This window comes from Phoenix dactylifera, chromosome 1, assembly GCF_051530095.1.
Source record: "Phoenix dactylifera cultivar Ajwa chromosome 1, Ajwa_hap1_PhDact_Kaust_v1.1, whole genome shotgun sequence".
In the NCBI taxonomy this organism is placed as follows: Eukaryota; Viridiplantae; Streptophyta; class Magnoliopsida; order Arecales; family Arecaceae; genus Phoenix; species Phoenix dactylifera.
Window position 1 is genome coordinate 73,914,085 of NC_143190.1, and position 27,287 is coordinate 73,941,371.

General features: G+C 38.6%; 1 pseudogene across 1 annotated transcript; it reads right to left on the minus strand.

Annotated features, from left to right (window-relative positions):
• Positions 1-192: 192 nt before the first annotated feature.
• Positions 193-25,756, minus strand: LOC120105939 (E3 ubiquitin-protein ligase At1g63170-like; annotated as a pseudogene). Its single transcript, XR_015973677.1, has 5 exons — positions 24,052-25,756; positions 23,351-23,963; positions 21,428-21,553; positions 21,053-21,347; positions 193-611 (listed from the first exon to the last, which is right to left on the minus strand). The product of XR_015973677.1 is annotated as an E3 ubiquitin-protein ligase At1g63170-like (transcript).
• Between the last annotated feature and the right edge of the window lie 1,531 nt (positions 25,757-27,287).

Sequence of the window (27,287 nt, forward strand, 5' to 3'; positions counted from 1 at the left end):
GAAGTTTGTCCTGATCTTTCAAGATATTTGGATTACCTTTCCATCTACTCGTAGTCAACTGATCATCACCATACACTACCAATAGCCTATGTTTCAAAGCCTGAACTGTCATGTACTTACCCCGCGTCATCCACCTGTAATATCTCAACTGCAAAGACACAGACCAGCATATCCAACAGAGAAACAGGAACCTTGAAGCATAGTACTGTAAGAACATCTTCATAGAATAAAACCATCCATTTTTCCCCCAAAGGCAGCGGATCCATGCTTGGCTACTCCCATACATATATATAAACAGAACTTACAGAAGGCTAGCAACCTCAATCCCAATCAACAAAGCAAAAGTTGGAGATCTATCAACAAAATTTACACGTCTATATTGCAGATCTTGTGGCATCTGCACCACTCCCCACCCTCCTGTCAGTGTGTGGCCGGCCAAAGTGTGCACCAAAGATTGAACCTGCCGTGTCCCCTACCTCAGACTTGCAGAGGGGACAAAGGGCATTGATTTTGAGCCATTTATCCACACACATCAAGTGGAAGAAGTGAGAGCAAGGGAGCTCACGGAGATCATCGTTGTCTGCATAATTTGCAAGGCAGATACAGCAAACCTGCAGCAACACACGCCAAATAAATTATGATTTAACAGTAGGTTTCAATATTACTTCTTTTTTTTTTTTTACGAGAAATCAAAAGCGGACATATAACACAAAAAACAGTTTAGATATTATCTTGCACAGAATCCTGATTATAGGATGCGCCCATTAAAGGACCACAAGTGCACCGTCAACCAAAGGACTTGCTAGATGTGAAATAATATAAATCAAAAGTAACAAAAATTTAATAAAAAAATGATTCAAGGAAGACGTATAGGACTGCATGCATGTAATTGCAGATAACATGTGAAAATTTGAGGATTATTTACATAAACATTGATTTCACAACGTAGCACTTCAGTACATGTGTTATATCCTATAGCAGCAGGTTTCAGCATCATCCCTAAATGAAACCAATGCTTCTATCAACACCTGTTATATTTTTTAGTTCTTAATTGATTTTACGTACCTTAAATGATCACCCAGGACAAACTATTAAAGACAAAGGAGAGGTCTATGACTCCTTAAAATTGTTAATATGATCAACAAGCTTAAATTTTATTCAAAAAAATATTTTGCTACTGATGGAGGAGATGAAGACTAAACAAATCAAAACCATCTCACAAAGGAAGGGGAAAAAGAAAAACAACATGACATGAGAATACAGAGGAGAAAGAAGGCTAATGCCTTTCCTACTCCATGTACATAAAAAGATGTCACGACACCCACAATGCAATAAGAAAAGCATCCACATTCCACATCATGAGCAAATCTAGAAAATGTTAAGGCAATCTTCCATCACCCCAAAACTCACTTATTTCCAACCAATGTTTTGCCATGTATAACACGCCAATAAAAAGTACCACCTCAACAACTAGACTTGTATCAGCCGTTGGCATCCCTTTCCACTTTGTAGAGGTCCTTGGTCCAAACCTGGGTGGTAGAATTCCCATAGTATTTCTTTAAATAAGAGAGAGAGAGAGAGAGAGACCTTCTTAAATTACCAGTTTAATTTGACACGACGCTGAATTTTCATATTGATACTGAAATAGCAACTACACACACATTTAAGGAGGTCTAGTAGGGCTGAATTAGGGCTGCAAACACTTCTATTACTTGCTCTCCAGAATCTGAAACCAGGACAGCCAACAACAGAATTTGAAATTAGGGGCAATGGATGTTCAAGAAAAAATAAGAGAGAGAGAGAGAGATAAAAGAGGAATTAGTAGTAGGGAATAAACAAAAGAGAGAACAGATTATGAGAATGAAAAATGAAGAAGAAGAGAGAGAGCAGGCAGAGAGGGCTGAACCTGGCCAACAAAAGCTGCCCATATTTATAGACTCTGAAACAGTGAAAAGCTTTGCTTGCTGCCCAAAAGGGACTCTTCAAGATCCTAGAACTATTTTCACATAGATTGATTCCATAAATGACACCTAATCAATCTAAAATTATGCTATATCTAAACTTCCAAAATAACAATTAAAATCCTAGAACTTCCAACTCATCCAACCCAATATACAACTAGGACTCTTACACACCAATCTTACTCAAAACAGGACCTTAAAACTAACTCTAAAAAAATACCTAAGAAAAACGTCCAAAAATACAATAATAATATTTTTGTCCTCCATAAAGCAGATACAAGAATAAATTCAAATCTCGATTAAGTGGGGTTAATGAAAAAACACATGATGTACCATTTCACAGTTCTGCAAGGAGAATCCACAAGCGAAATTGGAATCAGGTATCAGTGATCATATGTAAGAATCTCCATCCTCAGCATGAGTAAATAAAGAACTTGAAGCAATACTGATGTTGCCCTGATAAAGGATGTGAACTAAAATCGTAGCACATGACCTAAACAAGAATGCTTCAGCTAAACTAAATGCCATAAACTTTTAACGGCACCTGCTATTTGCTTTACTACTAGAAATAAGAAGCTATCAGATTCTTGCATCCTTCAACCCCATAAGTTTTTACAAAGTCTAAGACAGCAAACCATCTTATAACACTTGGAAAACCAGCAGCAACTTAAATGCTACCTTGTATGTGCAATTTTTTTATAATGTAACATGTAGAATAATGGCTTAAACATTAATGTGCCACACATTGCTTCCAAACCCAAGAACAAGCAATTCAACACCAGCTATTAACTTACCTTTGCCTCTACCAATCTCCCTCTGAAGTGGGCACTAACAATAACACAAAAGTTATGCTCATCCACCTCCTCACACTTCCACTATCATTTTGTAATAATATCGAATCTGCTAACTTTGATCTCCTAGTCCAAAATAATACAAAATAGTACAACCCATTAGGGTAGCGACTAATCCAAATTAAATAAAGAGATAACATATCACATCGCTACTATTCTTTTTCTTAAAAAAGATAACAAGATTCTCCAGGTAAGAACTAGTTTTAGAAACATGAAAAACACAGGAGGAAATAATGATAAACACAAGGGTAACTGATGCCGAACAGCAGGGAAAGAGAGAGAGAGAGAAAGAGGAAGAAGAGAGAGAGAAGAAGAAATAGAGAAGGAGAGAGGAGGGAGGAGGAAGAAAGAACTAGGCTTAGCACCTAGTCATGCTCAGGGTTTCACACGTCAGAGCTCAAGAAAGAAATTCAGAAATTTTATTCATAGCATAACCCTAAATGATGTATGTCCAACATATTTATAAGACCCAGAAAATGCAAAAAAACCCTAAAAAAAACTAGTCTCACAAAAGACCCTCAAAATAATGAAATACCAAAATAAATCTTAAAGGCTGTCCAATAACAAAATACCCTAATAAGCCCAAATAAAATAAAATCACTCCAAAACTGGCTGAACCATCCTCCTGCAGCAGCTGTAGGCCCGAGTGACGGGCGGTCTAGCACTAGTGTACGCACCAGCTCTCTCCGGATGGGAAGAAGTCGACCTCGACAAACGCAGCTCGGTGTAGCTCTGACAGTACTCCAATAGGTCCAAATCAATCTGCTGAAGCTCCTCGCGCGTGAGCCAAGTGGAGTCGGACGCTAGTCATCCTCGCCAACGAACCAAGAAGCGCTGGATACCTCCATCATTGGTAAAAACTGTTTGATCGTCTAAAATAACATCAATGTGCTCTTGTTGTGCTCGGTGGAGTAAAAAAATCGAAACTGGTATGGGATCAATAATAAGGGAATTATCAGGCTCAGAAGATGGCTCAACAAAAGGGTCATCGGGGAGTGTTGGTGGGCCCTTGTAAGCAACCAAATCTTCAATATTAAAAGTCGGGCTAATACCAAAATCAGAGGGGAGGTCAATGACATAGGCGTTGGTACCAACCCTGTGCAACATCCTGAATGGCCCAGCACTATGGGCCTACAATTTTTTAACGGTTCCAGAAAGAAACCGCTCAGGCCGAATACGGATCATTATGTAATCCCTTGTTTGAAATTTTTTAGCATGGAAATCAGCTTGCATCTTATAGTGAGCATTACGTCCATGAATGCGCTTGTGGATTTCCTAATGCAACTCATGAATGTGCTGTGCAAATGCATGTGCAGACTCAAAAATCCTAATATCGGGTGATATGGATAAGAGATCTAGACGTTTTCTAGCTTTGTAACCATGCACTACCTCAAATGGATTCATGCCTATGGACCTGTTGACTAAATTATGGGGGTGAATTTCTTGGACAAGGAGAGTGAACACCAAAAATTCGTTGAACACTTTCTGCTCAAATTCAGCAGAACGTAGGATGTGGAGGTTCTTGTCCTTTGACACTTCTCTTCTCTTGTTTTTGTCATGTGGCTTGGGCAGCAAAGAATTGAGCTTAATTTTTTTGCCCTCGAACACGAAAGAATAAGAATTGGATCGACCAGAGATGGTAACATTAAAGTCGAACAACCAGAGTCTCTCTAAAATTAGATGTCCTACATCCATCGGAATTATGTCACACGATATGGTGCCCTTGTAAGAAAGAATGTGAATGGGCACAAGACATCTCTCTTTGATGTAAATAGAAGTTGTGTCAATCCAAGAGACCTTGTAGGGTTGTGGTTGGGGAATGGGAGTCAAACCTAAGCAAGAGACGATGTTGGAGAATATTGCATTAATACAACTCCTGCTATCGATGATAACTTTACAATCTTTTTCTTCACACTTAATATAAGTATGAAAAATCGAGGTTCTTCAGTCATTAGTTTTGTCGGATTGTGCGGGGGCACATCTGACTACACTCATGGTGGACTGGTCAAACTCTCTCTCTCTGACTGTGCAAATGATATAGGTATAGTGTGGATGCATCCTAGAGTATCAAGTCCTTCATCACACGCTTCTTCATCAATGTCCTGAATATCATCGATGTCTGGTTCGTAGACTTGCTCCTCCAAATTATCAGTGTCACCTCCTGCTCTTGCTAAGCAATAACAAGAGATTTGTTAGCACATTGGGAGGCAACGTGACCAAAACCTTGGCATTTGTAGCACTGAATTTAGGAATATGGTTTGAAAGGCTCACAAAGGATTTTTTTGCCTTTGGTGTCTCAGCATGGGACAAGGGCGGTAAAAAGAGTTTTAGGGGTAGAGAACCCCACAAAAGGTCTGGGCCCCGAAGAATAAGGATTAGTGGAAGTGCCCCGATTGTCAGAGCGCCTTACAAACATGGACTTGGAGACCTGCTCACAATTCTATACGAATGTATATGCTTGGTTTAAAGTGGACACCTCTCGAAGGACAAGTTCCTTGCTAAGTTCATCATTGAGACCTCTACGGAACTGGCTCGGGACCATTCTCTCATCCTCAATCACATTACATCGCATCATGTATTCATCGAATTGGGCAATGTAGTCAGTGGCTGATCGGGTGCCTTGTCTCGAGTTGTTCCATCGATCAAGGAGATCTTGGTAGCTAATGGGCAAGTATTTTTTCTTAAGTTTTTCTTTCATTTCTATCCAGTCAGATATGGCAGGTTGACGTCTCCTTGACAGAAGTTGTTCAGTGTTTTGTTAGAAAAGCTTAGCTCGACCGATGAGCTTCATTCTAGCAAATCGGATCTTCTTTTCTTCAGACAAATTATACTACTCAAAGAAGTGGTCCATTTCGTGGAACCAATCTGAGAAAATCTTTGGATCAAGACGATCATCAAAGGTGGGAGCTTCAATCCGAATGCCTTCCATCACATCTTCATCATAGTCACAAGGTTCTCTAGGTTCTACATTGTAGCGATAACCCCTATCAACATTAGGGACTGGACCCGATCCTCTGTGACGAGGTAGTTGGAGGACGGCCTAAGAAGGGATTAGGGTCAAAGTGGCCCTGTCGCACAGATCCTAGATGGTCTAGGGTTTCATCCTCGATCTTTGGGCCTTCCAAATGGGAGGCACTACCTTCTTTAGATCCTATAATCCTCTGAAGGGAAGACTCAGCTAAGTCTAGTCAGGTGCAGGCCTGGGTGGACACTGTGGTCAAATCTTGGACAGCCTTTAGCAAGGCTTCGATGTTGGAATCCATGGCAAGTTGAGATTCTAGCTGGGAGACAACACGACCACTACGAAGGTGCATATAATGAGTATGCAAAGTTGTGCGTAGCTCTACAATACTAAGGCAGTGGTAGTTCCTAGGCAAACCTAATGCATGAAAATGATGCCTAAAGCAAAATATATATGCCCAATATAAACGGAAAGCTAATTCGTAGCAACTGAAATCAAGCTTAGAATTGTGTAATAAATGTAGGCAAGTAACTGCAGTCAAATAGTGCGAGTGTTCTATGTGTTGCAGGGTTGCACGCAGCCTCGAAGAACTCCCAAAGATTAGGTAGCCCTACAATTAATGACAAAGATAGGCCACTACAAGGGTTTTAGGATTGTCTATGTGTTGCATTCACAGTAAGCTAAGTCAATAGAACACACAAGAGTTCATCGATACTGAATTTTAGACAAGCAAATAGAATTTCCAGAAATAGAGAAATTTGACTTGGGCTAGGCGACAACCAAAAATGCGGCACAACAAGTAGGCTCGTCAGATGGCTCCAATTGGGTCTGATCGCAACAACTCGGCGGGCCAAATATCAGCAACTCGTACAGTTTGAATGGCCTGTGAACTAAAAGGAGGGTAGGTGTTGTGTGGGCCTGTATAAGAAAAGGCCCTTAAAGTGAAGAGGGGGAAAGGGGTGGATTGGGTCGATGTGTAGAAGAGAAAGGGAAAGCGGCAGAAAGAAGAGACGGCGAGGGCAGAGGCGGAGCTTGAACAGTTGCGTCCCCTAGGGCTCGGGCAGTGGAGCTCGGACGGCTGCATCCCGCCGTCCGACGCCGGAGGTGGTGACGAGTCGGCGGTGGCCAAGCAGACCACGCCGCCTGCGAACGCAGTCAAGGGGAGCGGCACTGCAGAGGGGAAAGAACCTTGGGGACGAAGGTGAGCAATACCTTTTTTTTTCCTTTTTTTTCTTTTTTTTCTCTTTTTTTCTTCTTTTTTGGGGATTCTTACCTCGGGTTAACGGGCGCAGCTCGCTCCGCTAACCCTTTACAACCCGATGAACCTCTCGGGTTGTTGCCAAGTAGGGCTTGGGGAAGGAGACACAGTGGCTACGGCTGCGTGGGCTTCTGCTTCTCCGAACCCAGCGCGCGGTAGCGTGGTCGCGGGCGGCGGCAATGGATCTAGTGCGCGTCGGCGTGCAGGCAAGGGGATGGGGAGGGAGACACAGATGTTGTTCACGGAAAGGACTTCTCTTCCTTTTTGTGTGTGTGTGTGTTTTGGTGTTGCTTCCCTATGAGGCCTAATCCCCAAGGGACGGCCACGGAAGGAAACTTGGCCGCACAGCTTCAGAAGGAGGGGACGGGGCCCTTTCTCGGCTAAGGGAGTCGTCGCCCAAACCGTGTGAAGTCTGAGTCCTCACGTGAAGAATGATGCCACAGAAGGCCAAAAAATGTTTTGTTGCCTTGCTCTGATACCAATGTTGATGTCGGACAGCAGGAAAAGAGAGAGAGAAAGAGAGAAGAGGAAGAAGAGAGAGAGAAGAAGAAGAGAAGGAGAGAGGAGGAAGAAAGAATTAAGCTTTGCACCTAGCCCTGCTCAGGATTTCACACGCCAGAGTAAAAAAAGAAATTCAGAAATTTTATTCATAGTATAACTCTAAATGATGTATGGTCCAACATATTTATAAAACCTAGAAGATGCAAAAGAACCCTAAAAAAAACTAGTCTCACAAAAGACCCTCAAAATAACGAAATGCCAAAATAAGCCCTAAAGGCTGATAAATAATAAAATACCCTAATAAGCCCAAATAAAATAAAATTACTTCAAAATTGGCTAAACCATCCCCCTGCGGCGGCTGTAGACCCGAGTGACAGGCAGTCTGACACTGGTGTCCGCACCTGTAACTTATATCCGAAGAAAGCTTCCACCAATAAACTGACTTCTTACATGATGCCAACCTATGATACTGAAGGGTTTTAGCATGCTATAATGGGCAGCGGAAGCTAGGAATTTTAAAAATTTCTTAATAAAGTTCCTTAACATAAAACCCTTATAAGCCAAGATCACCTTAATGGAAGCAATCAAATAATATAATATAAATGCAGAAATAGAAGAATACCTCTAACGCTAATCCAATGTGCAGAATTTCCACTAGGTGCCCAAGTGTTCACCCTCCAACGTTGATCCACACGAAAACTTGATTTAAGTCTTAAGCTCCAAAGACTTTGATCCTTAATGCAGAATTCTTCTAAAGAACTCTAATGGCTTGCTTTTCTTTCTTTCTATTTTTCTTTAACCTTCTAAAATCACTTCTAATCCTTTTGTCCTAAAGAAGACCATCTTGTCTTGGCTTAGGACACACTAGAAGCAATGCTTGAAAGAAAGAAACTAATGTAAGAAAGAAAGAAGAGAGGAGTGGGGTGGAGTTGGAATGATGAAACCCATGGAGTGCTAGCCTATTTATAATAGGTGTAGGATGCATCTCCAAGGGATGCATCCCATCCACACATCCTCTCATGAAAGGGCATCATCTAAAGGGCCATATCAAATAAGAGGAGGTGCAGATCAAGTGAGGAGGTGTATCAAATGATATGTCCTTTCATGTGGTGCCATATTTTGACCAAGTCAACATCACATGCTAATCACATGTCCATCACGCCTCACCTCTTGATCTTTCATGATGATGATCCAAGGGCTCCAATGCAAGGCGCCATTCACTTGACCCATTATGTCTTCATCCAATGGTGGGATTAAGATCCAATGGTCAATTATGATAGCCATCCTCTAACCCAATCCAATTGGGTTAAACCAACTCTCTATTATGTCTTCATCCAACGGTAGATCAAGATCTAACGGTCTAGATTGAATGATTTATTAAATCTAATCTAATTAGACTCAAACCAAGCCAATTAGGTGCCAACTCTTGGCTAACCCATATTAGAACATGATCTAATCAAATTAGATCAATTAAGAATCGGATTCGAATCCAATTCGAATCAAGAGCTAAGGGTTTGCAACACCTGCTAGGATGTCTATCTTGCAAACATGATCTAATCCAATTAGACCCTTAATAAGTTTTTTTGTGTGTGACCCATTGGGTTCCATACTTAGCCAGCAATAGGTGTGAGTGCCAGTTGACCCAACTTGATTAGAACTCTTCTAATCGATTTAAGTCCAAACTGCGCGAACCCGAACTTAACAATTAGAATTCTTTCTAATTGGTGATCGAATTAAACTCTTTAATTCGATCAAACCTATAAGACAAGATTGACGTCTAGCAACGTGTCATGTCTATCCGGAAAATATGGAATTTGGTGGAAATACCAAAAATATCCTTCAGTGGCAAGTTACCGTGCAATTCAATCCTTTAAACAAATTGCATCCCGAATATGTATATGAGTATGAATATATGTCAAACTCAATTTCATATTCATATATTTCTCAATCTTCTAATGATAATTCGAATAATGAAACATTAGAAATTCTTTCTAATTTTCACTGTGCTTTGATCAAAGGCTTCCTGAATTATCATATGATTAGAATAAATAGGATGCGATCTTCTCTTACTAGAAGTGATTAATTTCTTGTTGCCCTACTCATAATCTTCGTACACAGTCCACCATATCCAGAAGACCTCGTACATAACTTATTGTCATGAATGAGTGGAAACCAAAATATGGATTTATGTGCACAAGATACTATGGTGATCTCAGGTCAAAGGATCAGTTGCACAACTCTCACTAAGAGAATCATCTTTTGACAGGTAAGTAAGACTTCATAAGATTTCTCTTTGTAGGTCAATTCAGTGAACTCATTTCTCTAATGAGCACCCACATCTTTGTATTAGTGTCTCCACACAAGTGATTGTGAGATCAATCACCCTCTGCATCGAGCATACATAAGATGTGCCAGTCTTTCCGGTAAACATTGATCCCCGACTCAATGTACCAATGACTGGGAATATTTAAGATTAGGATTTTAGGATTTTAGGTCTCACTAGTATGATCTCATCATAGCCTCAAAATCATTGCCTTAATCTAAGGGGTTCATCACAAATATAATCAACAGCATATCATGAAACACAATGCCTTTATTTATATTAAATGTCATGTACATGATTTGAAAAATCAAAAGAAAATCCTTCACAATACATATTGCGATTGGTTTGTAGGGCATCTACTCTTTCAATCTCGCACTTGCACCAAAGCCAATCGTCCTTATATTTCATCCCCATACAATCGAGGTGGCGATCGAACTGCTGTTGTGGTAGAGCTTTAGTGAACAGGTCTGCTAATTTGTTCTTTGTGTCTACTCGTTCAATGATTATGTCTTGTCTCTCGACGATCTCTCGAACGAGGTGGAAGCGTCTTAGAATGTGCTTGGATTTGTGATGAGACCTTGGTTCCTTTGCTTGAGCAACAGCTCCAGTGTTGTCACAATAAACTGGAACTGGTCCAGCAATCTCAGAAACTACTCCCAACTCAAAGATGAACTTCATCATCCAGACAGCTTTCTTAGCGGCTTCACTTACAGCAATGTATTCTGCCTCAGTAGTTGAGTCAGCTACAGTTTGCTGCTTGGAACTCTTCCAGCTCACTGCACCACCATTTAGGGTAAAGACATACCCTGAAGTGGACTTGCTATCATCTGGGTCTGATTGAAAACTAGAATCAGAAAATCCTTCTAGTTTCAACTCAGATCCTCCATAAACTAGAAAAATATCTTTAGTCCTTCTTAAGTACTTAAGAATATTTTTCACAGCTATCCAATGATTCTCTCCTGGATCAGCCTGGAATCTACTTGTTATGCCTAAGGCATAAGCAACATCAGGCCTAGTACATAGCATAGCATACATAATTGATCCTACTGCCGAAGCATAGGGAATAGAATTCATTCTATTCCTCTCTTCAGATGTCTTAGGAGACATCTTCTTAGAGAGACGTATGCCATGACTCATAGGTAAGTAACCTCTTTTACTTCCTTCCATGCTGAATCTTTTCAGCACACGATCTATGTACTTAGACTGGGACAAGCCTAGCATCCTTTTAGATCTATCCCTATAGATCTTTATACTAAGTATATAGGATGCTTCTCCCAAGTCTTTCATGGAAAAGCTTTTTGATAGCCAAGTCTTGACCGATTGTAACATTGGAATATCATTTCCAATGATTAGTATGTCATCTACATACAATATTAAGAAGACAACGGCACTCCCACTAGTCTTCTTGTACACACATGGTTCATCCACATTTTTGATAAAACCAAACTCTTTAACTGTTGTATTAAAACGGATGTTCCAACTCCTCGATGCTTGCTTTAATCCAAAAATGGATCTCTTAAGCTTGCATACTTGATTTGCTCTCCCACTTGAGACAAATCCTTCTGGCTGTGTCATGTAAACCTCTTCCTCAAGATAACCATTAAGGAAGGCGGTTTTGACATCCATCTGCCAAATTTCATAATCATAGTATGCAGCTATTACAAGCAAAATCCGAATAGATTTAAGCATGGCAACTGGTGAAAAAGTTTCATCATAGTCAATTCCTTGCTTTTGCCTGAAACCTTTTGCCACCAATCTAGCCTTGTAGGTTTCTACTTGGCCATCTGCTCCAATCTTCTTCTTATAGACCCATTTGCAACCTATAGGGTTTACACCTTCTGGTGCATCAACCAAAGTCCATACTTGGTTGGTATACATAGAGTCTATTTCGGATTTTATAGCTTCTAACCATTTGTTAGAGTCATTACTCATGATAGCTTCCGAATAGGTCAGAGGATCATCATTTTCAACGATGTGGGCTTCATCATTCTCAATGATAAACCCATACCTCTTAGATGCATTTCGCACTCTATCTGACCTTTGGAAAGGAGATGCGTGTTGTGGTTGTACTTCATCAATGGGTACATCTGGTTGAGGAATATCTTGTGTTTTCATTTGTAGGTCTTGAACTTCTTCAAGTTCAATTCTCCTATCCTTGCCTTTTTCTAAGATAAACTCTTGCTCTAAGAAAGTGGCATGTCTACCTACAAAAACCTTTTGTTCGGTAGGATGATAGAAGATGTATCCTATACTATCTTTAGGATAACCTACAAAAATACATTTATCTGATCTAGCACTTAGCTTATGTCCAAAATTTCTTTTGACATAAGCTTTACAGCCCCATATCTTAAGATACTTAAGATTAGAGTTGGGCATCGGGCCGTGCCGGGCCGGCCCGGCCCAGGCCCAGGCCCACCGGGCCCGAGGTCTAAACGGGCCGTGCCTGGCCCGGCCCACTTCATAAGCGGGCCGTGCCGGGCACGGCCCGTTCAGCACGGAACAGTAGCCCGGCCCGGCCCCAGGCCCGTCTATTGGCGGGCCGGGCCGGGCACGGCCCGTTTGGACCCGTTGCGGGCCGTGCCTGGCACGGCCCGTCTGGAGAGGGGGGGAGAAAAATAGCCGTTTCCAACGGCTATTTTGGAAAAATTCCAATTTTGCCCCTCCCAACAGTCCAAAAACGGCTAAATTGAGGGGTATTTTGGGAAAAAAAATTTGGGCTTCTATAAATAGCCCTTTCCTCCCTCATTCTCACCACACCAAACCAACTATTCTCTCCTTCTCTACTACTATTATTTCTCTCTTCTAAAGTGCTCTTCTAGCAATTTAATTTTTAGTTTGCATTTAGCAAGTGTTCAAGTGCTACACAAGAGGAGGTTCCTGTTGAGAAGAGAAGGTCACTCCTGTTGAGAGCACAAGAGGAAGCTCAGAATCTCGGCTCTGCCTCTGCCCTCCGACCCTCTACTCAATTCCTCCTTGTGGTTAGTTTTTATTTTTTGAATTCATCAATTTAGATATGTCATTTTTTGAGGAAAGTCAGTTTGGCATTCCTCCTATTTCTGAGGGAGAAGAAACTAATCCCCAACCCCATGTTCCTAGTTCCTCTAGAACTAGTGAACCGAGTGGAGATCAAACCTCTTCTCGTAAGAGGACTAGTGCTGTATGGAATGAATTTGATAGAGTTATGGTTGATGGAGTCTGAAAAGCTAAATGTAAAAAATGTGTCAAACTTTATAGTTGTAGTAGTAGTGGGGGAACAGGGCATTTAAAAAGACATCAAGAGAGTCATAAGATGCATGATTCTCATGCTCAAACTCAAAGTACCCTTAATATACAAGGGAGATTACTTGTAGGTAATTTTGCATATAATCATGAAAATCAAAGAAAAGCACTTGTAAAATGGATAGTTAAGGATGAATTACCTTTTAGTTTATGTGAATCTTTTAATTTTGAAGAATATGTTCAATTAAACCTACAACCTGCTTACAAAAGAACTAGTAGGCGTACATTTAGAAAGTAGCTATGACTAACTTTTTAGCAATGAAACAAAGTTTAATTGAAACACTTTCTACTTTAAATGTAAAAATTTCATTAACTTCTGATATTTGGTCAGCATCTGTAGGTAGTAATTGTTTTATTGCCATTACTGCTCATTATATTGATAATGATTGGCAATTAAATAAATGTATTCTTGCTTTTCGTGCTTTTGATTTTCCACATTCTGGGCAACAAATTTCAAATGTCATTTATCAAACTGCATGTTCATATAATATTAATGATAAAATTATGTCTATTACTTTTGATAATGCATCTAATAATAATTCTGCTGTTGCATTATTAAAAGACTCATTGCATCCCATGTTAGATGGAAATTTATTGCATATTAGATGTGCATGTCATATCTTAAATCTTTCTGTTCAAGCTGGCATGGGCATGATTCAAGATGTGATTTCAAAAATTAGAAATGCAGTTTCTTTTATTCATGCTTCAAGATCAAGACTGCAAGAATTTAAGGAACTATGTATAAATCATGGTAAACATTTTAAAAAATTTAAACTTGATGTAATTACTCGTTGGAACTCAACATATAGCATGATACATGATGCATACCCATATAAAAACTTATTAAGTGCATATATTAATGATCGTGGATTAGGCTTTACATTGACTGAAACTGATTGAAATAAAGAAAAAATTTTGGAAGATTTTTTGCTTAGTTTTTATAATGCTACCAATGTTCTTTCTGGTATTTATTATCCAACTTCATGTTCATTTTTACAACAAGCATATATAATTAGTCAAAAATTTGCAGAACATAGATATGATGATGTTTTAATGCCTATTATTGACCTAATGGAATCTAAATGGAATGAGTATTGGGACAAGATATGTCCTATGCATAACTTAGCTGCTGTATTTGATCCTAGAGTTAAATTAAATGGCATGCTAATTTTACTTGATGCATACTGTGAAAATATGAATCAAGATCCTGAACCTGCTAAAAATGAGATAAAACAACTTCTTTATGATATTTATGCTATATATGATGAAAAAATTCGTGGATCTAGATTTTCCGTACAAACCTCTATTTCTTCTTCTAGTAGTTCTCGTTCATCATCTATTTTTTCATTCATTGCACAGAGAAAACACACACATGCTTCAAGTTTATCTTCATCTTCATCTTTAAGTAGTGAACTAGAATTTTATTTACGAAATGATCTTCAGTCTGCATATGATGAAAATCAAATAGAGAATCTAGATGTATTATCTTGGTGGAAGAGTGTTAGAAATCAATATCCTGTTATGTCTGCAATTGCACGCGATATTTTAGCTGTGCCGATGTCCACGGTAGCATCGGAATCCGCTTTTAGTGCAGGTCGGCATGTTCTTGACGAAAAGAGAAGTAGGATGACGGGCGAAACGGTGGAGATGCTTCTCTGCTTCAAAGATTGATTGGATGCTGAGGCAAGACTTCAAGATAAAGGTGGACATAATACAACATCCTCTGATGATGATGATACAAACACTACTGAAGAGTGAATACTGATTCACTGAATCACTGATGATTAGTAAGATTTCTTAATTTTTTATAATTGTACATTTTTATTGTATTCTGGAGGTCAGACCAAGGTCCAAACCTCGGCCCTTTCTTATTGTATTCTGGAGGTCAGACCAAGGTCCAAACCTCCCTTCATGTACCATTTTGATTTAAATTAATAAACTGGTAGGAGTCTATGCCAAACCTCCCACCATTAAGGTGGCTTTATATTAATAAATCCTTAGTTTTCAATATGTATTAATTTATTAAAAAAATTTATGAAGCATTAATTTTTATGGAGACGGGCCGTGCCGGGCTGGCCCGCGGGCCGTGCCGTGCTTGGCCCGCGGGCCAAGAGCGGGCCGTGCCGGCCCAGGCCCGAAGCGGGCCGTGCCGGGCTCGGCCCGCGGGCCAGAAACCCGTGACCCAGCACGGCCCCCTTAAATGGGTCGTGCCAGGCACGGCCCGGTACTGTAGCTAGCGGGCCGTGCCAGGCACGGCCCGCTTCGTGCCGGGCCGTGCCGGGCCGTGGGCGGCCCGGCCCAGTGCCCAATTCTACTTAAGATTAGGCTTCTTTCCTCTCCATATCTTATATGGAGTACTAGATACAGATTTTGATGGTACCCTATTTAATATAAGTGCAGCAATTTCTAGGGCAAAACCCCAGAAGGAAATAGGAAGATCTGTAAAGCACATCATGGACCGTACCATATCTAATAGAGTACGATTCCTCCGTTCAGCTACACTATTTAATTGTGGCGTATACGGAGGTGTCCATTCAGAGAGAATGCCCTTTTCTTTAAGATGATTTAAAAACTCACTAGAAAGGTATTCACCTCCTCGATCAGATCGAAGGATTTTAATACATTTTTCAGTTTGTTTTTCAACCATACTTTGATACTCTTTAAATTTATCAAAGGCTTCGGATTTATGTTTCATAAGATACACATATCCGAACCTTGATAAATCATCAATAAATGTGATGAAATAAAAGTATCCACCTCTAGCAGGAGTTGTCATGGGACCACATACATCGGTATGCACAAGTCCTAATAACTCTCTTGCCCTTTCTCCATGTCCAATGAATGGAGACTTAGTCATTTTACCCATAAGACAGGATTCACAAGTTCCTAATGATTCATAATCATAAGGATCAAAGAACTCTTCGTTGTACAACTTGTTGATTCTTGATTCGCTTATGTGACCAAGTCGGCAATGCCAAAGAAGGGTGTTATTTACTTCTTCTCTCTTTCTTTTATTGCTTTTATCAATATGAAAGACATTGTCATTAAGTAATAGAACAAGAAGACCATTTTCCATAATGCCATTGCAATAGACTTTATTAGAAAAAGAAATTGAGCAACCATTGCTCTTTATATTAATTTCATATCCTTTCTTTAACAACAAAGGAACGGAAATTACATTTCTAATAATTTTGGGCATATAATAATAATCTTCTAATTCCAGGAGCTCTACCGAAGGCAACTCCAAATGGTAGGTTCCAACAGCTTCAGCCTGGATGGACTCTCCTCCAGCGCCATACAGCTCGAAGTCACCTTTCTTCAAAATTCTAATTTTCTGTAGTCCATTCAAAGATTTACAAATATGAGAACCGCAGCCGGTATCCAATACCCATGAATTTGAATTTGAAGAACTTAATGATAAGTTGGCATGTAACATAAACAAACCTTTCGATGCAACTCTTGCATCGGTCTTCATACTTGCAAGAAAACTCTTGCAATTTCTCTTCCAGTGGCCTTCCTTGCCGCAGTGGAAACAGATACTGGGTTTGGAGTTTTTCTTTCCTTTATTCTTCTTGATCTTGCTACTATTAGGGTTCAACCTTTTCTTAAAACCCTTATTGCCTGATTTCTTCCTTGAGCCCCTATCAACAAGAAGGATCGGACCCTTTTTCTTTTTGATATGGGTTTCAGCTGTCTTTAACATATTTAACAGCTCAGGCAGTGAGACATTCAGCTTGTTCATGTGAAAATTCACAACAAACTGAGAGAATGATTCAGGTAGTGATTGCAGGATCAAATCCTGACTGAGCTCACTATCCATAGCAAAACCTAATTGACTTAATCTGGTGATCAAGTCTATAACCATAAGATAATGATTTTGCACGGACGTTCCTTCGTTCATTCTAGCACGGAACAATTGCTTAGATATCTCATATCTAGCAGTTCTACTCTGCTCTCCATACAACTCCTTTAAATTAAGAAGTATGCATTGAGTGTCCATGTTCTCATGTTGTCTCTGTAGCTCATTGCTCATGGAGGCAAGAATGATACATTTGACAGTTAAACTGTCATTCTTCCACATCTTATGTGTGGCTACCTCCTCTTCTGTAGCATCATCCCCTAGATCTCCAAGATCAGGGGTTTCAAGAATATAGGAAATTTTCTCCTGAGTGAGTACAATCTTAAGATTCCTCAACCAGTCTACATAGTTTGGACCGGTCAACTTGTTGGCATCCAAGATGCCTCTTAGTGATAGTGAAGATGCCATTTAATTCAGAATTAATTCTACATAAGCAAAGAACAAAACTATCATAAACAAACCAATCATGATGACATATATACAGTTAGACAAGGACTTTATCTAATTGTTACTCTCACTATTTTATCGAATATCATAGCCCTCTCCTATGATAAACGAAAAAATCTAATTTTTCTTAGTAGGGTTGAGATCCTAATTCATCATAAAAGCCTTGTGGTTGCACAACAAACCTTTATGAGTTCAAAGGTAAGAAACTCTTTCCAATTGCATCTCATGCAATTCTCAACTTTATCCTATCCTCTTAAAACACTTATAGCCTTGTGGTTGCACAACAAACTATAATGTTTTAGTTAAGTCAAACCCTTCATTTCCATATAGTCATATTCAAATAATATTGCCCTTGTGGTTGCACAACAAAGCAACATATTAAAATATGCCATAAGCATCTCGATGCACCAAGACAGTATAACATCAGTCCTCATTGCAAGTCTTGTGGTTGCACAACAAACTAGCATGGATCTTGACATAATAATGTCGAGGCATGAAGGAAGGATATCAGTAGTGTTTTATCAACATTAAGCTTATCCATAATAGGCAATCAAACAATTAGCCAGGTAAGCAGGTGGGAGGCTTTCCTTACTCAGAGAGTAAGGTCCTAATTAAGTAACCACATTTAGTGCTTTCCTTAGACACCAATTAGATTAATTGTTCTAGAATGGGTCAGCTCAAAATTTTTCAACACTATGACTTAGGGCTTACTGGTCTCATGCACATTCTATAATTATAACATATTGAACATATGTCTTTGTATATGCTATAACAAATTATATATCTATCTCATAGCATATATAAATCATAACCAACTATCATGCATCATAGCTATCTCATAGCATGTATAAATTATTACCAATTAACTAAATCAATTAACATATCTTCATATGAAAATTCATATCATGAAATTTATAACATAATACTATCTCATAGCATAAATACATCATGGCTATCGCATAGCATGTACAAATTATTACCAATTGATTGGATCAATTAATATGCTTCAACATATCTTCTTATAAAAAATTCATATCATGACATTTTATTATATATCATATCATATATGAATCATATAATTCAGCATTCTTCTAAACATATGACATTACTATCTCATAGTAATGTAACAATCATACATCATGCATAATCACCTGATTGAACCAATTAAGGGTGGCTCTGATACCACTGAAGGATTTTAGCATGCTATAATGGGTAGCGGAAGCTAGGAATTTTAAAAATTTCTTAATAAAGTTCCTTAACATAAAACCTTTATAAGCCAAGATCACCTTAATGGAAGCAATCAAATAATATAATATAAATGCAGAAATAGAAGAATACCTCTAACGCTAATCCAATGTACAGAATTTCCACTAGGTGCCCAAGTGTTCACCCTCCAACGTTGATCCACACGAAAACTTGATTTAAGTCTTAAGCTCCAAAGACTTTGATCCTTAATGCAGAATTCTTCTAAAGAACTCTAATGGCTTGCTTTCATTTCTTTCTATTTTTCTTTAACCTTATAAAATCACTTCTAAGCCTTTTGTCCTAAAGAAGACCACCTTGTCTTGGCTTAGGACACAAAGAAAGAAGAGAGGAGTGGGGTGGAGTTGGAATGATGAAACCCATGGAGTGCTAGCCTATTTATAATAGGTGTAGGGATGCATCTCCAAGGGATGCATCCCATCCACACATCCTCTCATGAAAGGGCATCATCTAAAGGGCCATATCAAATAAGAGGAGGTGCAAATCAAGTGAGGAGGTGTATCAAATGATATGTCCTTTCATGTGGTGCCATATTTTGACCAAGTCAACATCACATGCTAATCACATGTCCATTACGCCTCACCTCTTGATCTTTCATGATGATGATCCAAGGGCTCCAATGCAAGGCGCCATTCACTTGACTCATTATGTCTTCATCCAATGGTGGGATTAAGATCCAATGGTCAATTATGATAGCCATCCTCTAACCCAATCCAATTGGGTTAAACCAACTCTCCATTATGTCTTCATCCAACGGTAGATCAAGATCTAACGGTCTAGATTGAATGATTTATTAAATCTAATCTAATTAGACTCAAACCAAGCCAATTAGGTGCCAACTCTTGGCTAACCCATATTAGAACATGATCTAATCAAATTAGATCAATTAAGAATCGGATTCGAATCCAATTCGAATCAAGAGCTAAGGGTTTGCAACACCTGCTAGGATGTCTATCTTGCAAACATGATCTAATCCAATTAGACCCTTAATAAGTTTTCTTGTGTATGACCCATTGGGTTCCATACTTAGCCAGCAATAGGTGTGAGTGCGAGTTGACCCAACTTGATTAGAACTCTTCTAATCGATTTTAAGTCCAAACTGCGCGAACCCGAACTTAACAATTAGAATCCTTTCTAATTGGTGATCGAATTAAACTTTTTAATTCGATCAAACCTATAAGACAAGATTGACGTCTAGCGACGTGTCATGTCTACCCGGAAAATATGGAATTTGGTGGAAATACCAAAAATACCCTTCAGTGGCAAGTTACTGTGCAATTCAATCCTTTAAACAAACTGCATCCCGAATATGTATATGAGTATGAATATATGTCAAACTCAATTTCATATTCATATATTTCTCAATCTTCTAATGATAATTCGAATAATGAAACATTAGAAATTCTTTCTAATTTTCATTGTGCTTTGATCAAAGGCTTCCTGAATTATCATATGATTAGAATAAATAGGATGCGATCTTCTCTTACTAGAAGTGATTAATTCCTTGTTGACCTACTCATAACCTTCGTACACAATCCACCATATCCAGAAGACCTCGTACATAACTTATTGTCATGAATGAGTGGAAACCAAAATATGGATTTATGTGCACAAGATACTATGGTGATCTCAGGTCAAAGGATCAGTTGCACAACTCCCACTAAGAGAATCATCTTTTGACATGTAAGTAAGACTTCATAATATTTCTCTTTGTAGGTCAATTCAGTGAACTCATTTCTCTAATGAGCACCCACATCTTTGTATTAGTGTCTCCACATAAGTGATTGTGAGATCAATCACCCTCTGCATCGAGCATACATAAGATGTGCCAGTCTTTCCGGTAAACATTGATCCCCGACTCAATGTACCAATGACTGGGAATATTTAAGATTAGGGTTTTAGGATTTTAGGTCTCACTAGTATGATCTCATCATAGCCTCAAAATCATTGCCTTAATCTAAGGGGTTCATCACAAATATAATCAACAGCATATGATGAAACACAATGCCTTTATTTATATTAAATGTCATGTACATGATTTGGAAAATCAAAAGAAAATCCTTCACAATACATATTGCGATTGGTTTGTAGGGCATCTACTCTTTCAGATACACCTCAAAAATCGGATGTCACTCATCTTTTCAGTTCCCAAAGAATCAAAGACAGCCAAAATTAATTTCCCCTAAATTTTGTGCTTAACACCACATCCAAGCAGTTGCTTTCCATTTTCTCATGAAAAACAAGTGCTACAGCAATCCGAGATAAGAATTGAAGGTCAATGACTTTGTATAGTAACTACAATTAAATTTGAAATAAAAGCAAATTGATGATGAAATATAAAAACTCACAGCATCTTCAGGAGAAATAATTTGCTCCTTGTCAGTACCAGAAGCAACTGTCCCACCATCATATATGTTCTCTGAATTTGTTTCAACCCCTCCTCTAATTTGGTTTCTCTTTGCCTTAAACTTATAGGTTGGCAGTGCATTAATTGCCTAAGTGGTAGCTCCTCTGGTCTGTCCCAAATCCTCTTGAAAGCCCAGAACAGATATTATGCAAGGCAAACAGCAGCAGATCATGGCACACAGGATAAATGGCATTGCATACCCAATACAACTGAATGTGAGGAAAGCTATACATAACCTAGAGAGAGCAAGGGGTAAATCAGGGTGCATCAAGATGGGAACGAAGTGGAAAAAAAATTAAAGCAATTATGGATGTACCTGTACAAGATGGGAGCATCAGATGAAGATGAGTGCCCACCAAAGATCCAGATATTGCCAACAACAAACCACACAGCGAAAAAACAATACAAAGCCATCTTGTAATGGTCAACCAGTTCACTGAGCCTGTTGAGCACATGATATTTTAAAACAAAATACGTACTTATAATTTTCAATACACTTGAAAGTTTATCTAGTAACTTCAGATTTGTTTCAATGTTGTCAAAATCATAGATAGCAACACAAGAAATTCTATTTGAAGATTACTATAAATTCTTTCTTTCTATTGTAATTTGCATAACTTTAAAAATCACAAATTTAAAACATGTCAAAAAAAATTATGAAGCCTGCACTGAATATCTAAGCCATCAGAGAATATTTGTCCTGTCAGGGAAGTCCTGTTACTCTTTTTTGTTTTACTTCCCTGATCATCAGCAATATGTTAATTTAGAAAATACCAACAAAACTGCAGTACATCCCTAAATTTATAGGGTAAGTTTTTCTTTATGTATACACTAATGCCAAAAAATCATTGCACGTGATCCAAATTGATGGTTCAGAATGTTCTTTAAGACAAAAGGAAGAAAAGCAAAAATAAATCTAATGGGTACTACTTAAAGTGGTCATAAAATGGGAGCAAATTACATGAACTTCTGTCAAAAGATGGCACATGGTAAACTATAGTATTGAAGTAAACAAAATGAAATTTGTTCCTTGTGTGTTTTAGGATGTGTACATCATGATAACCAAATTAGACAATTGACTTGGATGGCAAACAGACATTTCAGCTCATGTGCTCGCACATACCCAAGCCAACTGGCAAGTTTCCGGGGCCACCAAATTCTTTGAAAAGGAAACAAATCTAACATCCAACAAGTCCAACTAAAGCCTTTCTAATATGGCAGTTATTCTCCAAAATATATAAGCCTTAATCCAGCTAGCTTACACTAATAAGAGCACAACTGCTTCAATGAAAGCGAAAAAAGAGCATATAATTGCGGCATCAGACAGAAAAGAAAAGGAAAGAAAAACAACATAATTAACCATGTTCAACATATAACATATAGAGTTTTGCTACATATATTATTGCTAGTCTTGTGAGTTGCATGTGATTAAGTCAAGAAGGAGCATTTGATTGATGGATGTCATTCCATCAAAAACATTGTCTTGGCTGGTCCCAAGCCCGCATGAGAAAGGTTGAGGTTTAATGTCAAATTATGAAATGGATCAATCACGAATAGTTGGCAAAGGCTGGATGGTTAAGGTTATGGTAAGACTTGATAAATATATTTATCTAAGTATATGTACTTCTCTATCTTTCTCAGATATTTACTACAAAATGAACATGGAGGGGCATATTAGCCAAGAGAAGAGTGTTTTATGCAAGGACATTGAGAAACACAAACCGCAGGCACAAATGTCCCATCATGCTGAGCATTTGCATCATATCTGTAGCACAGATAAAACCCATTTGCAATAGCATCCGCTCAAATGTCACCGAAAGTAGTGTGTATTCAGCAAAAATCAACTTTCATGTGTGTTTTCCATGTTCTTGCAAAATGCGTCCATCCCACTTGTCCAAAGAGACATAACCATTCAGACAATTCCGAAAATCCTTAGGAGACCCAAAGTTATCATAAATATTTGTTACTACTGCATGCTGCTCATAGACATTTTGCACAAATCATGATAGCCACAAGAACTTCAAATGATCATATAGCTTGATCCAGCAAAAAAATTATATTTAGCAGTATTGGCATCACATGCATATAACTGAAGTTATAACATGGGTAAATATATTAAAGAGAGTTAATTAATAAAGGTTTACCTAAAAGCATAAAGGTTACATTAATAATGATAAAAAGAACAAAGAAAATGATTTCAAGAATCAGTTTGTTATAATAATTGCATGATGAATGATACCTTGGACTAGAAATTACCAAGTTTTGGTCAAATTGAAAGACTGCTCCGGCGCTATGGCGGTTTTCTCCTTCCAAGGCTTGATTAAAAAAAATGGTAGCGTATGAAGCTGACCCAGCAAGGTTATTTCGAGAAGAACTCTGACGTGAATGTGCAGTTTCTTGTTCAGAGCCTTGATTGTTACGATGAATGTAGCGCCAATAAAGATGAGGTAGAGTGGCAATACATCCTAAAGTATAGCCTATAATCCATGCAAACAATGGAGCTTGCGGATGCTCATGCCTTGACAAGGAAAGAACAACAATAGCTGCTATAATTTGGCTCACATTCACAATAAACTCAATCGAAATCCATAAACCAGAATTTAACGGGTTTCTGTGCCCGCGACCATGGTTATCACCTCTCCTGATTAAAGAAACATTCCTAGAATTGGATACATTGGGCAAAGATGAAGATGATGTAGAAGTTTGAGCTTGTGTGCTTGTTGAAGGACCATCTTCATAATGCAATTCACCCAAATCATTGTGATCACCATCATGAGAGAACGATGCAGAAGCAACATCACCCCTTGTGATCACCATCAGCAGAGGACGTCTGTCGGTTCGATCAACTTCACCTTGTGGTTCAAGAAAAATGAACAGCCATAAAACTCAACTAACAGACTTGAATTAGGAAGTAGCATAGGAAGATAGCAAGATGCCCACTTTCCAGTGCTTCGCCAGTCATTCTTTGTGACAACTACAGGATCTTCTTTCTGATAACACCACTTAAACTCAAAAGACAAGGGGGAAAAAAAGGCATTTTCATTTCACAGGAAATGGAGATAATTTTCAGTATTGGAATGCAAAGCTCAATGATTTGTATCTACCATGAACCCAAAACTGATATATTCTTCCTTTTTCTCTTCTAAAAATCGAAACATATCAAGAGTAACCCATCCTGCAAAATAAATTGGTAGACCGGATAAGCTGCTCAGAAATGAAGAAATTAAATACATCAAATGGGTAACTATTTGAAGCTTCAAATGGTTCAGATGATGGTATCTCCTCACTCATTGCATCACAGATATATGAAAGAAACAAAGTCCAGGAAGAGGCTGACATTGTAGGAAAATGTAATGCAGTAATGAAGCAAATAATATCCAGCAATGAGAATGCATTATCAATGGCCCACCTCCTGAATGCTTTACGGCCCTAAAAGTGCACTAAAAGCAGAATGAAAAGTTTCATGCAATGCATGCAGCACTTTCTTCAAGCATTTTTTTTATTGGTATTTAGATCTTTCAATTAAAATATATACTTAAAAAACATCCATCCAAATACGCACAAAATTAAGAAAGGGATCAACGCATGTGTTACAATAAGATGCTTTCTTGTTATTATAGAATAAACACGGCAGGGTTTCCACCCTAAGGAGAATGATAGAAGCACCATTATCAATTACAACAGGTAGTGCACTAAACTACTCTTCTTCCTGATGCTGCTATAAGGTTGCTGCAGTAACAACTCAAAATGATGCAAATTAGCACCTCAGAGCACTGAAACAAGTACCCAATTTAGGTGTTTTTAAGCGCCAAATCATCTGAATGGGGAAGTACACTGCTTTGCTAATTAGTCATTCACCAAATTGTTCAACATTTTAACTAGTATATGCAGTAGAGAACCCGACTCATAGATCAGACAGTAAGAAATAATCAATGGACACAAAAGAATAATACCTAAACATCAATAGCAGCAAAGTTTCTCTCGAGCTAACAGTAGAAGCATCTGTCAAATGCTCACAAACTACTGCAATCCAACCATTGAACAACAAGAACGAAACTTCAAAACATGAACAAGTAAAAGACCATCAAAACCCAAGAAAGCCCAAAATACAGCAATTGAATCCAAACGGGGAAGGCATATTAATCGAAACCCAGGTCTAATCCACCTTTTGATACATTAAATTAAACCCTAGTCTCTTAAACTAGGACCAGAAAATCCCTAAAATCTCTCATCAATCTACAAATAGATGCTCCCACCAAACCATAGCCCTGAAAAGAGAACAAAATCTCTACAAGAATTCATCCCCGAGACAGAAACACTAAACTTGGAGAGGGTTTCATCAATCTAAACACACAAAGTAAAAACATTAAAAAGAGAGAGAGAAATCATTTAACGCCAATTCGCGGGAGGAATCTGATCGATTGGTTCCCTCCCGTTTTTGTTTTTTTTTTTTGCATCTTCAGGCTTTCTTTCCTTGATTTCCGAATATTTCTGGCATCGGCTTTCGATCTCCGTTGCCCGGTGGAGTCGTTCCCGGCCATTTCCGCACGTGGCAAGCGATCGAAAGGTGATGTGCATCACGGCCAATCACAGCCCGCTAGAAGGACCCAATCAGAATTCACGACGATGTCAGCAGATGCTCAGCTAAGAGTTGCCACCTGGCACGCGAAAGGTGTTCAGGTAGTTTTTTTTTTTTAAGTTAAAACAGCAATTCATATAACTTTAATATAAATACATCCAACCATATAAAAAAAAAACAAAAAAAAAACAATCAACTACAGCTAGATAGATTCGAATCCCAAAACCTCCCCTCAATTGGCGGTACTCTAACCGAGATCACAGACGAAATTTCACTGCCTTTAGTGCCTTCATAAGTAGGGCATGATCCATACATAGGACGTTCGTGCCATTTTTGGCTGACTACATGCCCGATTTCTATTGGTATTCTCCTTAGCCCATATAACCAAATTTTTGGTAACCTTTGGTGAGTGTTGGGATATTCCGGCATAATTTTTTTCTATTTTTTGAACATCATTCTGATAGAAAGTCTCTGCCAACCACACCCTAAGACTCCTTTATTTTTATTATTTTAGATCGAAGCATGGCCATCGCTATAGAATTTTGATTGCTACCATGGCAATAAAAGAATTCTTTTTTTTTCAAATTTGCAGCCGCTATTCTTGCCCTCATATTTCATATTTTTGTACTACTGTAGTTTCTATGACTAAACAAAATAAAAAACGACGAACCCGGCGTAACAGTATCAAGTGCCCAGGCAGGACTTTTGATCTTGGCCGTCTGATCTCTGACTCTATTCCGAAGTCCACAAACGAAATTGGGAAGGGGTATCGTTTGGTTCTTCGATCATGGTTGTTTTGATCAGGACCGTCTGTTCAAGAAGAAGCACATCACCAACTAGAACTTTGAGACGTTTGATCGCTGGGGAATTTTTCGGGGTTCCCGTGGAAGGAGTCCATCACCTCGAGGCGGAGGGGAGCGATCACAAGATGGGTGAATTGAAATGTGGTCCTCAATCGAAAACGATTTGGGCAATTAACCCCTCCAATCTCAACTTATTATGTTCCAATACACTCATAAGCGCGGCAATTAATTCCTTCATTACGATCGCCTTATAAATATATTATTTTGCACATCTACCTATTATAAATATTTTAGTCATTTTAATTTTAAACTGTTAATTTTTAATGGCGTTAGATGGCATGGGTACATATGCAAAAATAAGAATAAAAAAAATGGTAGAAATAGCCAAACAAGTGTTTTGACGAGGGTATATATATAAATATCAATTTTGAAAGAATATTTATACAAAATTCGATATTTAGGAGGATATTAATAAAAAAATACTTCAGAAATAAACAATCGTTAATGGGCACGACATGCTAAAGGGGATTTTTTTTTTTTTCTCCCCTTAAACCACTGTAATGGAGAGAGAGGGTGAGAGCGTACAATTTGGTCAGATCAAGACTCGCCCATGATAAACAATAAAGATGAAGGATAAATACAAAGTTTTTTTTTGAAAAAAATATAAAGTTCAAATGCAATAAACACAAGATAGTGTAAAATAAACATAAATCTTATAGGAGTAAGCACAAACGGGCCACGAGTAAGCAGAAACCTATTAGGCATTCATATACTAGACTACGGTAATAAATAGA